General features: G+C 48.8%; 1 long non-coding RNA gene across 1 annotated transcript; it reads right to left on the bottom strand.

Moving 5' to 3' along the window:
* Positions 1-1296: 1296 nt before the first annotated feature.
* On the bottom strand, positions 1297-12456 carry LOC123403793. Its single transcript, XR_006611558.1, has 4 exons — positions 11478-12456; positions 10848-11387; positions 10036-10765; positions 1297-1336 (listed from the first exon to the last, which is right to left on the bottom strand). It is a non-coding gene; the product is annotated as an uncharacterized LOC123403793 (long non-coding RNA).
* Positions 12457-15439: the final 2983 nt, after the last annotated feature.

The following is a 15439-nucleotide window of genomic DNA, read 5'->3' on the forward strand; positions in this document are numbered from 1 at the left end:
ATCCAAGTACCGATTATTACAACACGTTACCAAAGGTTCAAGTTCACAAGACGGGGCCTAAGGCCAAATCACACGAATACACTAATAGCAGAAAACATAGGGCTAAGCGGGTGCCCATGCCATCAAGCCTACACCGACAGGCATTCTGACTCGGAAGCGTCCTAGTTCGCAGGGGTGTCGTCGAAGACATACTCATCTCCAAACTCTGGTCCTTCCATGCATCTTTAGTGTAACTCATCTGGGTGGAATGATCATGAATATGCATAAAGTTAAAGAATTACTTTTGAAGAACAGGTTACAAATGTCAACATATCTGTTGAAGCCTAAACCATCCGGGTTCACCCTATGTGCCAAGTCACCGAACTTGGTCATATTATTGCTATCATAGCAACACCTTTCTTAGCACCACACACACACACACTTGGTTTATGCGGAAATATCAGGACGTATTTTAAGCAGGATTACCCAACTGTCCTTGACCGTGGACACGACTATTCGAATAGTTTACACTCTGCAGAGGTAGTACGCTGGACCCACGAGATCCAGGAAACTTCTGGGTCATCCACGACTCGCGTTATATCACATACCCGAGGTAAGTGCCCGATCAATGCCTTTTCCCTGACGATACTAGACAAGAGGTCCACTCGATTCATACCCAGCCCACATGTTGTACGTCTTACGAGTACCAACTTTGGACAATACCAACCATGCGGGGACCAACGGTGTGACTGGAACTCATAAAAATGGCATACTCGTCCTACCCGGCACGACCCCATCACGAGAGTGACCACACATCACTCCCGCCACTATTAATGTGGCTCTTTGCTAGCACCGACCAGAGTAATTAACATAGCCCCGTCCCATAAAGGGTAACGTGGTCGTACTGGTAAGGTTGGGAGGGTCGACACATCATAAATCTAATCCTATTTCCGAAACCTTACACAAATACCGGGTGCATCACTTCACCAAAAGTGACCACCAATCTCTTCATCACCCTCGGGCATTAGTGGCACCCGACGGGGTTTTCATAAACTCTTGCTTTATGACATCAACATGCTCATGAATAATACTAGTTCTATCATTACTTGTCAACATGGTGTTATCATGACCCTAAGGGGTAGAGCCACGCTCAATGCATGTGCTCCGGGCGAGCCTTCGGTAAAAATCATATCGAATGATTACCAACACTTATGATCTTGTGCAACGGGAATACTGTCTATTTTAACATGCAAAGTAACATATGCTCAGGCATGGTCAAAGAAGTGCTTGCCTTGGTCAGCTAAGTATCCATGGTCTTCGAGGTCTTCCGCTCTGATTCCCTCGTCACACGGATTTTCTATCGTCGATAAAACAATAAATAAGAAATAGCTCACACAGAAACAGTCCACAAAGTCATTTTAAAAATGTTCCCTATTACTGATAAATCTAAGATATCATATTAAAAATATTTATCTTAGTTTTCTTTGAATAAATATTTTTGAAAACAACTAAGCAGAAGCAAAACTATTCCATTTTAGCCCTTTTTAATATTATAAAAAATAATAGTTGTTGGAAAAATTCATCGAAGCATATCATTAAATAGTTCACATTTTTAGAAAAATAACACTGGAAGAATTATATTTTTACGCTGGTTAAATGTTTTTATAAAAATCTTAGAAATCCAGGTTTTAAAAATGAAAAGAAAACAGACCAGCTCCTGGCCTGGTTCGGCCAAGAGCTGGGCTGGCCCATGGCCAGCTGACGGCCTACCTAGGCGCGCGTGCCGTCAGGTTTGAACCTGAAGCGCGGGGCCCTGCGGTCAGTGGCCGAGGCCAGCGCGGGGGTGGATGCTGGGCCACCGATAGGTGAGGCACACTTGTCGGGGTCGTCTCCTACCTCCAGCCAAAGAGGAGGAGGAGGACGCTGACGAGGTTGCCGACGCGCTCAAGCTCCATTCAACACGGGAATGGGTCCACATGACCGTCGCCTATCTGCTGGTGGTCGAAACAACGACGGGAGGCAGGGGTTCACCAGCGACGAGGAGGCCGTGGCGGAGGAGTTTCGGGAGGTGGTCGAGGGAGAGGATAGATACACGGAAAAGCTCGGGCGAGTTAGGGGAAAGCTTCCTCGGATCAAGGGGTCAATATGGTGGGTTGAGGGGCGTAGGATCCGTCGTGTAGCTAAAGATCGACCGGAGCTCCGAGGCGAAGGAGCGTCGGTCGATCTCGAGCACCGGGGCTCTGCTGGTTTGCTCGGGTGGCTAGGGAGGTGCTGGTGGATGTGGCGAAGCTATCTGAGGGGTGCTCGAGCGAGGGGGAGGGCTATTTATAGGCCCGCGACGGTGAGCAGATTCGCGAGCGCCGATGACTCACCGTGGCGTGCATGGGGGTGCAGAGAGAGGTCGGCGTTGAAACCACGGTCTGAGGATGTGGTATTAGACCGCCCGAACCATCTGCAGCAGAGAGAGGGAGAGAGAAGGCGAGCATTCGTGGCCGCGCAAGCTTGGCCGGTTCTGGAGCGCGCGGGCACGCGTCGAGCGAGCTCTAGCGCGAGAGAGGAGGGGCCCTGAGGCTTGCCTGACGCAGAGGGGTTGTCGGGGAAGAGGTTGGACATCTCAGGGGAGGCTGAAACTGGCCGAGGGCATCGCCCCCACCTCGGTGACTCCCTGTAGCATGCCCAGAGCATAGTTTTGGCATGCCACGGCATGCTGGTGCGCTCTAAGGCACTTTGGACGTCTCTAGCATGTCCCGGCACTTGCTGGGGGTGTGGCTAGCCGTTTGGTTTTAGTGGGAGCTTTGGCTGGTCAAAGGAGGCAAGAAATACTGGTGCTGTCAGTCATGAACTAAGGTCTAAATTGCGGTTTTTGGCCATTCCCCTTTGAACTAGTGAGGGGCCAGTTGACTGGGGTTAGATACAGGTGCTGGCTACTTAATCTAAGAGTTTTAAGCAAATGAGTTTGGTTTAGCTATGGCTAAGGTGGCTTTTTCCTATCTGTCAAAAGGTGTTCGACAGTGGGTACAGGGGGTTGCACCCCACTACAGGTGCTGAGACTTAACATGTTTGGTTTTGGTGGTAAACCATGGAGTTCCACCAAATTTAAGCTCCAAAGGACAAGATTAGCTTTGTAAACTTGAAATCACTCCAATATGACCAGATCTGTTATGTCCAAAGGGAGTGTGGTCAAACTAAGTCCCACAAATCCTATTTTTGGTATAGAGCCCTCATTTGAGGTATTAGGAACTCCTGCAAAGTTTTAGCATCATTGGGCAAACTTTGCTATGTAGAGTTTCTCTAATTTCATTATGGACAGACAGGGTTTTTGGGTTATTTGGGGTCCTTATCCACCTTTGATCAAGGTGAAACTTTATGTGGACACCAAACAAGGCTTAAGGACACCACTGGAATTTTCTAGGAATTTATTGGGAATATTTCGTTTGGAAATATTTCAAAATGCCAAAACAGACAAGAAATAGCTTTTATAGTTTTAAACAATAAATACAATATAAAATGGGGTTTAAAATCCTATGTATTGAAACTATATGTCCTTCTGATCATCTCTAAATTTAATGAGATTTTTCCAAGGCAGAAAAGTATTTTTCCATGTTGGAATACCAATTCTGACCTTATAAATGGATAGGTTATTTAATTAGGAAAATAATCACAAAAATAATTATTTTTGTGGTTTTGAAATATAAATATTGGTAAAAATCAGATTACCAAATATGGGTAGAAGCACTGCTTGCTATCAAGGGCATGTAGTGCAACTCAAGGTGGTATGACTTAGGTTAGCAATAAGCAAAGGTTTTTGAAATCAGTATAATACCAAGGAATTTAGGGTTTTAAATCCACTCATGATCAAGCATACAAGCATAGAATGTCAATCATGGCACTCACATCATTAGTTTCGAAAAAGTTTTAAGAAGCTCAGAATTTTACAATACAGACAAGTGATAGCAAAAACAGGGTGTGACAGAATGCCACCGAACCGAGAGTTGGAGTTCGCAATCCAATTAGTTCCCGGTACCGCCCTAATTTACAAGAAATACTATCGTATGCCAGGACCAGAATTGGCAGAGCTAAAGAAACAGTTGGACGAATTACTGCAAAAGGGATACATTCGCCCAAGTATCTCACCATGGGGATCACTAGTACTGTTCGTCAAAAAGAAGGATGGAAGTTTACGAATGTGCATAGATTATCGTCAGCTAAATGAGGTCACTATTAAAAAAGTACCCACTACCATGCATCAATGACCTATTCGGCCAGTTGAGTGGAGCACGAGTGTTCTCCAAGATTGACCTCAGGACTGGGTATCATCAGCTTAAAATCAGAAAGGAAGATTTACCCAAGACAGCGTTCACTACCCGATATGTCCTGTATGAGTTCATGGTCATGTCATTTGGTCTGACAAATGCTCCATCCTATTTCATGAGCATGATGAACAAGGTCTTCATGGATTTTCTAGACAAATTTGTGGTAGTGTTCATTGATGACATACTGATATATTCTAAAGACGAAGAGGATCACAAGCGTCACCTCTGTGCTGTCTTGGAAAGACTGAGATCCCATCAATTGTATGCTAAGTTCAGTAAATGCGAGTTCTGGCTGAAGGAAGTGGGATTTTTGGGACACATCCTGTCAGAACAAGGTGTGGCTATCGACCCCAGTAAGGTAACATCAGTTCTGAATTGAAAACATCAGTCTGAGTGACGGAAGTTTGTAGCTTCCTGGGATTGGCAGGCTACTACCGACGATTCATTGAAGGCTTTTCCAAGATAGCCAAACCATTGACGGAGTTTCTCAAGAAAAACCAGAGATACGTATGGACGACAGCATGCGAAAGCAGTTTCCTGGAATTAAAAACAAGACTAACGATCGCACCTGTTTTAATCCTCCCGGACATTCACAAGAGTTTTGACATTTATTGTGATGCTTCCCGACGAGGAATTGGTTGTGTGCTGATGCAAGAAGGGAAGGTTGTAGCATACGCATCCCAACAGTTACGACCGCATGAAGAGAACTACCCCACTCATGACTTGGAGCTAGCAACCGTCGTTCATGCCTTGAATATTTGGAGGCATTACCTCATTGGACAACGGTGTGAGATATATACGGACCACAAAAGTCTTAAGTATATCTTCATCCAGCCCGATCTGGATCTCAGGAAAGGACGATGGCTTGAACTAGTCAAGGACTATGACCTTGGAATCAACTATCATCCGGGGAAAACCAATGTGGTTGCACACGCTCTTAGTCGAAAGCCAATCACGGTGAATGCATTACTGGAAAGTATGCATCCAAGACTGCAAGAAGAGTTCATTAGTCTCAACATGATATTATGCGGTCCAATTACCCCAGAAACCCTAGAAATTACCCCCACCCTGATAGACGAAATCAAGAAAGCTCAAGAATCAGACGAAGGAATCAAGAGGATCAAAGGGTCACTGCCAAAGGGGAAGGACGAATCCTTTCGAGTAGATGACCAGGGCATACTATGGCTCGAAAAACGGATATGCGTCCCCGACGAAAACAGCCTGAGATAGCAAATACTCAGGGAAGCACATGATTCCGCATATTCCATTCATCCAGGAGGTATGAAGATGTACCATGATCTGAGGAAGACATTTTGGTGGTCAGGGATGCGAAAGGATATAGCATATTATGTCGCCTGTTGTGATATATGCAACAAGGTCAAGGCGGAACACCAAAAGCCCGCGGGATTATTACAGCCTTTACCAGTTCCCCAATGGAAGTGGGACAACATATGCATGGACTTCATTGTCGGACTACCCAAGTCTATAAGAGGCAATGATGCTGTCTGGGTCATTGTGGATATGCTCACGAAAGTAGCTCACTTTATTCCGGTAAAGACTACTTTCAACGCCAATCAACTGGCACAATTATACATGTCCCGGATAGTAAGCCTGCATGGGGTACCCAAGTCAATCACATCAGATAGAGGCTCTCTCTTCACCTCGGCATTCTGGCTATGACTTCACCAGACCTTGGGCACCATGCTGAAGAACAGTACCGCATACCACCCTCAGAAGGATGGACAAATAGAAAGAGTGAATCAAATACAAGAGGACATGCTTCGGTCATGTGCCCTCACCCATGGGCCCAAATGGGAAGACAGCCTACCCTATGCAGAATTTTCCTACAACAACAGCTATCAGACAAGCCTGAAGATGTCACCCTTTGAAGCATTGTATGGCACAAAGTGCCGAACCCCGTTGAATTGGTCACAAACAGGAGACGGTCGCATATTTGGAACCGACTTGATGCTGGAGGCCGAGAAACAAGTCAAGGATATTCACGAACGCCCTCAAGCAGCAAAGTCCCGCCAGAAAAGCTACAATGATCCAAAGCACCGAGAAGTGACCTTTGAACAAGGAGAATATGCATATCTCCGAATAACCCCCATGAAAGGAGTGAGAAGGTTTCGCACACGGGGAAAGCTCGCACCGAGATATATCGGTCCCTTTCCAGTTATTATAAGAAGAGGCAGAGTAGCCTATCAGTTAGAACTACCACCCGAATTGTCAGATGTGCACGATGTCTTTCATATCTCACAGCTAAGAAAGTGTATTGCTCCTCCAATTAAGCAGACATATATGAGTGAGCTAGAATTGGCTAAGGATCTGACTTATGAGGAGAAACCAGTCAGAATATTGGATGAGATGGAAAGAACTACCAGGAGTAAGGTGCTTAAGTTTTATAAGGTATTGTGGGAACACCATACTGAGGAACAAGCTACATGGGAGAGAGAAGATTTCTTGAGATCCGCATATCCATACTTGTTCCCTGAGCAACCGAATCTCGAGGACGAGATTCATCCTAAGGGGGGTAGGTTTGTAACACCCTGATTTTTCAAACCTTCTCTTTTCAAAATATTTTGAAGATCACTTGCAATTTGGTGGATTTTCAAATTCTCAAAGCAAGTGGGGTTGTGAAAACTTCTAATTTCTTGTCTCAAACAACCCAAAACCATTTGCTTCTTACTAAAACCTTTCTGAGATTTATTTGCAATACTTTATTTCATCAAATAATTCTCTTTTTCTATTTTGGGAATTATGCCACCACTATGGGTTGAGAAGCAACCTATAGCTTGGATGAGCTTTAAGACCCAAAACTTTTGCAACATCTTCTCAATGTCATATGATTTCAAAATATTCAAAAATGTTTCTTTGTCCAATGGATAATTATGGCCAGCATAATTATTTCTTTTTTGACCAGAATTATCCCTTTGTGAAGCAACCCCATGATTCCTCTTTTGAAAAATTCCCAATTAATTCATGTAGTTACTAGGGATCATATATGGTTCCAATATGTAAAAACATCCCATAGTCCAATACAAATTTTGAGCAAAAACACTGTGATAAGTTTCTGCTAAAACAAGACCTTTGTGAAAGAAGTGCTAGCTAGGAGTGCACAATAGAGCTACAAATTTTTGGGCATGTGTGCACTACCAAATGACACTTTCCCACCAAAAGACACTGGTAGCAAAGCTTGCAATTGAGTGCTAGGAGCTCATTTGTGTTTTGGACCAGAAAGGTGGCTTACAAAGGAACTATATTCATTTGATCTTCAAACCTTGCCAAATTTTGCCAGTTTAGAGTCTTTTCTATGCTGATTCTCCTAGACATCCTATCTTGCTATTATCCCAACCCCGTTGAGCTCTAGATCAACCCAAAGTCTGCTCGTAGAACCTGGTGATGTTGCTCCTAGTCGCAACAGAGCTTGTATGCTCAAGCAAGCAGTGGATGGTGACTGATGGAAGGCTGGTAGACGCAATAGACAAGGTTTCAAGGCTTGCGTGGCATCAGGGTGGCCACAACCGTGGTGACCACGGTGCTGGCATGCCACAGAGCGCGTTGTGCGCAGCTCCAGTGACAGCCGAGCCGACAATCGCTGCCCCCCTTGTCCAAAGTGCTGACGAGGTCCCTTGTAGCCGCGTGGAACCTGCCGAACCCTTTGGTTCGCTGGGGAAGGCTGTCGTCGCTCCCGGCCAAGCTCCGCCATGGGCAACACAGTGGGCTTCGGCCACTATGGTCGTCTGCACACAATTAATGGCTTTGGACCCGTCCCGTCGCTCCCCTAACCTCCTCCATCACCTCACCATCGCGCCGCGATAGCCACCTCACTGTCCTTGCTCCAGTGGCAAGCCCGAGCCTCGCCGCTTCGGGAGAGCTCGGTAGCGCTCGTCGCTGGCCTATTTAAGGCACTGCCCGAACCCCTCCTAGCTCCCACCCCTCTCATCCACCTCTAGATTAGCCCTACAGACCCCCAGCAAGAGCCGGGAGCTTGTCTCCCTCAGCTCTGACGACAAGCTCCGCCGCCAAATCCCCTCTGTCGCCAGCCTCCTCCGCCCGTCCCCAGTCGAATCCAAGGCCACCAGTGTGTTCCTTGGGTCCCTCTAGTGCTCCTCGAGCTGTCGGTGAGTTGAATCCCTGCCGGAACCGTCATCGTCGACGACCACCGTAGCCTCCACCCGCCGGAGAAGAAGGGGTGACGCCGTCTGTCCAGGGCACGACTCCGAAAGGGAGTGGTTGTCGGGGATATGATGAGAGAGTCAGGGATCAGGCAAATTGCGTTGGAGGAATGCTGGTACACCCGAATGGGATCACGAGGTTAGTGCTCCAGAGTGTGGGTAAAGTGTGCAACCTCTGCAGAGTGTCAAAACTATTCGAATAGCAGTGTCCACGGTAATGGATAGCCCGACCAGACCTCAGTAGATGCTCAACCGTGAGAATGTTAGTATTGATGGAAGAACTCTCAAGTTGAGTGGAGATGCTTGATAAGCATTTCGGTGGTTTGAGACAACCCCGGACATGAGTAAGTGGATGTTATAAAGCCAAGTGGTATTATTCGTAATTTGGTGCCATGCTATTGTTTGTTGCATTGCTTGGTTATTATGAGCTTGCGAGTACATTCCAAGTACTCACCTGGCGTATCATGCCAGATGCAGGAGCAGCCGAGGATGGAGGTCCAGATGATGCATACTAGGAAGTGTCCACAGCACTATCCCTGTGTATGGAGTTGCCGCTATGTTCCGCTACGCCGTAGAAGTACTTAGTAGTTTCAAGGCCGCGCTATGTCTCAGAAATAATGTAGATATTGTGCTGCACCAACGGTGCCTTTGGGCTCGCCATCATTGTAAGATATGCTCCTGTAACATTATGCTATCAATAAAATAAGTTCAGTTTTGTGCCAAGTTGTTGAGTGTTTCCAGAAGACATGATCTCTGGGTTGGAAACACTGGTAATCCAGTTCGTTGAATCGGGGTGCCACACAGGTGGGCGCGTCGATGCTCTGACCAGCACGTGCAAAACACACGCTCCGGGCATGCTCTGGGCACGCACGACAAGTGTTCGATAAAATGACACTGCATGCTAGAGGCGTCCAGTGCGTGTGAGACTTAACAGGTCTAGGCTAGAGGGAAAGAGGGGTCTGAGGGACATGCTAGTTTAGTAACTGGAACAAATCCCTGGTGCAAACTAAAACTCATGCCAACTCTGTCCATGCCCTTAATGTCTTCGAGAGAATGTTAAAGGCATCAAATGAATTTTGTTAGTGGCCAAAAACTCCAGATCACGGTCTCTCTAGGTGTTGTTCATGATGGCAAGGTTAGTTTGAGAAAAAGAGAAAATGGCTAGTACAATTTTTGAGCAAAAACTTTTCTAGGCATCAAATGAATTTTGTTAGTGACCAAAAACTTCAGATGAGGGTCTCTCTAGGTGTTGGTCATGATGGCATGGTTAGTTTGAGAAAAAGAGAAAATGGCAAGTACAATTTTGAAGGAAAAACTTTTCTCGAAGAATCTTTAGGTCATTAAAACAGGGGTTAAAAATATCTCAATGGCTCCAATCTCTTGGACTTAAGGCTTTGGTAGGGTCCACTACAAGCAGTAAAAATTTCAAAGGGATTGGAGCAAAATAGAATAGGGTTGTAGTTCAAAACACCAAAATGGTCCAGAATAAAAACTAGCACGCCCCCGCTGAAAAGCAACGAAGAAACATGAAGATCAAAAAGAAAAAAACAAGAGTTGGTACTTACCACCACGGACTGGTCCAGGTGAGTCCGCCTGCCCAACACCCTCTACGCATCGAGCTTCACCTGCGCTTCGCAGTCGGTGAACTCGGACTAGACCGCGTGCATGCTCACGGCACTCCTGCTAGTGGCATCCCTCGCCACCGCCCACGACTCCTGCAGCTAGGCCCAGAAGCCGGCTCCGGCTCCGCTGTGAGTCGGCAGCCCCAGCATCCCAAAAAGGGGCCCGGTGCAGGACGGCGGCACACTGCTCGATGCACCGACGTTGGGTCCCGGCAGCGTCTGCACGGAGCCGATTGCATGAACCACTGGCGGCTCCTGCACTATAATGTCCGAGGCGCCGCTGCTGCCTCCAACTCCGCTCCTCTCAGCCTCATCGTCACCCTACCTCGCATCGGGGTCCTCCGCACGGTCACCCTCATGCCTCAAGGGGGACTCCATGTCTGGCATGTCCTCAGACAGAGCGTGCCTCTGTGTCGTGGCATGGGCGTCAGTCTCAGCTCACCCTCCCGCGTGTGACAAAGACATGGATGGGGTATTCCCCCACCGCGACTTCGGACTCCCTTGCCACGTTCTCCCACTAGTGGCGCTGCTCCTTCGACCATGTCGCTTGGCGGTCTCCTCCTCCCGCCAGGCGGCATGTTCCCGCTCCTCCAAGACAATCGTGCCTCCCCAGAGCGCATCGCTAGTGCCACTTATACCCGCCTCAGCCTCCGCTCCTAGGGCACATGGGGCCCTGCACAAAAAAAGGGGCAGGGTGAGAAAGAAGCATAGAAAAGCAAGAACGGAACCCAAAAGATCGACAAGAGATGGCCTACCTGACGGTCGTAGGGATCGCGCGCCTTCGCACCGATCCCGAGGAGGTGATGCATGCTTTCTTCCGGCCTCCTCCGTTGCCGCCGTGGGGATGCGTACCGGTCTCTCGCTTGGTTGCTGGCCTAGGAGCGGCCAAAAGTTTCCCTTGCGCGTGCTCGGACACCACCGAACCCTCGGGCACTGGCTCGGGGACCATCTGCAGAGTCGACCCCTCGCCTCGAGGTCATCCCTCTGCATGGCCTGTGCCCACACTGCATCATGAACTTCTCAGACATCAGAGTCACCGTCGTGTGTCTAGTCTTGCAAGTGATTGGAAGAGGGGAACTCGCCGTCTAGTTTCAGGTCGCCGGCTCTCGATCCTCCACTGGGGGCCTCCTAGCCCTCCGACTACACGGTCACCAGCTCCTCGTCCATCAGAATGTTGCCCACCACCTCTTCATCCACCGGCTCGTTGCCCGCCGGCTCCACATCCTCGTGGTCCACCGGCTCCTCAGTGTTCGCGTCCTCTTTGTCGACCGTTGTCTGGTTGTAGTTCTACAACCCTGGAAACAGCAATGGCCCGTCCGGGTCAAGGGTCATTCGGAGCTGGCGACAGGAAAAGAAATAATAAAAGAAGACGATGTGTTGCGTACCTTGGGTAGCGGATGCATCTAGTGGTAAGGGGCCTTGCCCAAGTTCCACCCCACCTCCACTAGCTGGGTGGTGGTGATCAGGTTAACCTACCGCATGATGGCGACATGGTTCAGCTCCTTCGTGGAGATTCGGAATAGGTAGTGCCTACCCCACATGATTATAGAGGCGATGCGGGCGCCACTGCGGCGGTAGGACCCGATGTACTATCATGGTGGCGATGAGGCCGAAGGCCTTGAGGCCGTCTACGCCTGTCAGCACCCAGAGCAGGTCGACCGCCTAGTTCACCACCTTGATGGCCTGCTGCAGATTCTCACCCCAATGGAGCAGCGCAGTCGGGGGCTGGTTGAGGAAGGGGACGGATTGATGAGATCTAGTGCCTGATCCATGTTCTTCACGTAGAAGAATGAGCCTGCCAGTTCTTCAGCGACTCGTGAAGCAGCAGCTTGAGGAAGCCAGCTCCGAGCCGGTTGTATACAAGGGCCGCCCCGCGGGCAGTCATTTGCTTCATCCCTCTCGCCTTGTCCTCCACCGTCTGCTTCTTGAGGCAGAAGAAGCGGCACCACAGGCCAAGCCGTGGCTCGATACAAAGATACCCCTCGCGTAGTGTGAGTAAGGCAGAAAGCTGCGAGATGGAGCTGGCTCCGAGGTGGTGAGGCTGCAGCTCGAACCTGGCGAGGAACCGCCGAAAGAACGTGCTGGCCCGCTGCCCGAATCTTCCAACGAAGTGTTCATAAAATACAACCACTTTGCCGACCTGGGTGCTGGGATGTTCTTAGCCCTAGGCAGCCGCGACTCCGCGGCGTATTGTGGTGGTAGGTAGCAGAGGTGTCGGAGGTACTCAAGGTGGTCCTCGCAGATGTCACTGACATCCCATGCCCCCCTACTACCCATAGGTTGGCTCGGGTCGGACTCGGGTACGACGGTGGCACGGCTGGCACGGAAGAGGTTCCCCAGTAGGGGTGTTGGCATCGTCGACAATGGGCGGCATGCCTGAGGTTTGAAAGGCGTCTGCTCCGCGACCCTTCCCTTCATTTAAACCCCCGCAGCATGAGTGGGGGACTATATCAGTTGCGCATGATCTCCACTCCCCACTTTGCGTAGGCGCATTCATGCGCTCTTGAGAGGCCGACAGGTGTCCTCCTAGGCCTCTGGCCCCCGTCCCATCACCTGTGTGGCTTCGCTGGGCTGGCCCTCCGGCACCCGACTCATGAAGGCTCCACTACCCAGCCCCGAGGCGCCGCGGCGTGGCATTCGACATCGACTGCCCGGCTCCCCGGGCCTGACACGCAGCAAACGGACCCAGCTCCCAGGCTCCACCATCAAGGACTCTCGGCGACAAGCCGGCATGACCCGTCGCTCTGAGCCGGTGGGACTCTCCGTCTTTGAGGACGACTATCCGGGGATAACCGTGGGGTAGCCTTATCTTCCTTCATGCCCATTTCCAAAAAGATTGAGGCAGGCTCGACCCTCAAGTGTCGGCTCCAGCGGGCCGGCTCCGGCCGGCTCGGCCGACTCTCGACTGGACCATCATCCCTTCGGATCTGAGCGACCGGCTAGCCGACAGGCACCCTCCTGCCAGTTATCAGCCCATACGACAAGTCCACTCTAACGCGACGCGACGCAAGGCCGTCGACTCGATGACAAGGTACGCGCATGGCTATGGTGGAGCCGGCGATCCACCGACCTCTGCCGACTGCGACCAGGTAAGGCAGCCTGGGTCTATTCAGCGTGCATCATCTCCTACCACCTACCACACCCTCACACACGGCGGCACGGGAGTTTTTAGTACCACCTTCCATAGGCAGGAGCGACAGATGCTTCACAAGGCACCACTTCGACGGGACCCCGCATCCAACCAGGCCCCATCAGCGACAATACCACACCAGGGGTGGGACCCTCCACCCATCAAGAGAGGCCGCGAGCCGGGCCCCACCCACACCATCCATGTGTATTGTAAACCGGGGAGGCTGGCCTATAAAGCCCCCGCCCCCCATGCAAGGGGTCGGCCGATCATGAGCTCACACACGCACACAGAGCCATCCATGTAGAGTAGAAAAGAGAGAAAGCTAGCTTCTTCTTCCTCCTCTAGCCAACAACTCAATGTGCACCATTGTAGATCCCATATACTACATAACAACTCCGACAAGACTAGGGGTATTACCTCCCATGGAGGGCCCTGAACCTGGGTACATCGCATGTCACCACCACTAGTTCCCAATCCCGTTCCGAGAGTCCGTCGATGCACATTGGCCCCAACCACTCGAGATAAGCCACCCCATGGCATGTGTTGTGACAAAACGATGACAACCATGATGATAGATCGTTGAGGTTCCTCAATCATGCTGATATCCCTTGGGTTCACTTGATTTGGAACACTTACTATCATGACACAGTACCTCAGGGAACTGCCCTTTGTGGTTCTTTTTGGTGGAAGGATATCTGTAAACGGCCTGACAAATTCAGATCAGTTACATATGTTCTGCCGAACAAGGGTGACTCCTTCCTGTTTTGGTCTGACTCCTGGTTGATTGGAAACTCCATTATGCCACTGGCTGCCAGATTCCAAAGACTGTTTTCTTTTGTGAATGATCCTTTCTGCACAGCTCAAGAGGTCTTTACAGCCTTTTATGATGACAGCATGCTATCCATGTTCCACTTACACTGTCTGCTCAAGCTTACCAGGAACTGCTTTTGGTCCAATCTTTGCTTCAAGACCTGGATCTTGATCATCAGGCCTCTGACAGATGGGTATGGGGAAAGGATGATATGGTCTACACAGCCAAGAGTTACTATGCTCACATTCGCATCAGTATTGCACCAAACCCTTTACTCAACTGGATTTGGAGAAGCTACTGTACCATGAAGATTAAGATGTTTGCCTGGATGCTCATCATGGATAGGCTTAATACTCAAGATATGCTTGAACGGCGTCACTGGAATGTTTCCGACTCCAATCTCTGTGTTCTATGTCACGCTCGAGTCAAGGAAGACAGAGATCACTTATTCTTTAACTGTCTTTTCAGTACCAGGGTCTGGAATTACCTGCAGATCACATGGCAGGGTCCATCCATGTGGATTGCTGCTGTTGCTGCTAAAAGGGACTTCCATAACCCCTTCTTTGCTGAGGTGGTCTTCACTGCATGTTGGAACATCTGGACTATTAGAAATGCAAAGGTCTTCAACCAGGAGCAGCCAAAGTTCCAAAAATGGAGATCTCGATTCATTCATGACATTTCTCTGTTAGCTCATAGAATTAAGGCTAGTTTTAGGGATGTTCTCCTTAAATGGGTTTTCTTTTTGCCTCCTTGAGGTTTGTAATCTTTGCTCCTCTTCCCCTTTGTACATTCTAATTTCCTCTTGTACATATTGCTCTCATATATGGGAATAAAGGAAAAAGGCTGTGGGGGGTTTTCCCTACAGTAGCCGGTCAAAAAATAGATCGCTGAGGTGACTTGATGTTTGGAATTGCTAATAATGTGAAAGGTCTAGGTAAACATGCCTCTGTGGTTCAGATCCAACTAGATCAAATAGCTAAGTCACAAAATGATTTGCTTGTTGAAATGAATAATAATAATATGAATGATCATGATGTTAGGGAAATGACTAGGGGAGGTAGAATGACTTAGGAACCTCTTTACTGTGAAGGTCACCCTAACAGAATAGAAGGAAATTCTCAGAGAATTAATGATGATACACCTAGTCCCACTAAGAAGAAAAAGAAAAAGAAAAAGAAAGATGATAGGACTTTGCATGCCCCTAGTGAATCTAATATTGAGAAACCTATTGGAAATCATAATAATGTTTATATTTCTAATGCCGAAACACAATATTGTAGTGAACATGAACTTAATGACAATAATAATGATAATAATGATGTTCATGTAGAAAATCCGCCAGGTAGTAATAAGGAACCTAATGATGATGTGGAGATAGAACCTGCTAAGGTTCTTGATAACCCACC

Source organism: Hordeum vulgare, chromosome 6H (assembly GCF_904849725.1).
Source record: "Hordeum vulgare subsp. vulgare chromosome 6H, MorexV3_pseudomolecules_assembly, whole genome shotgun sequence".
Lineage (NCBI taxonomy): Eukaryota > Viridiplantae > Streptophyta > Magnoliopsida > Poales > Poaceae > Hordeum > Hordeum vulgare.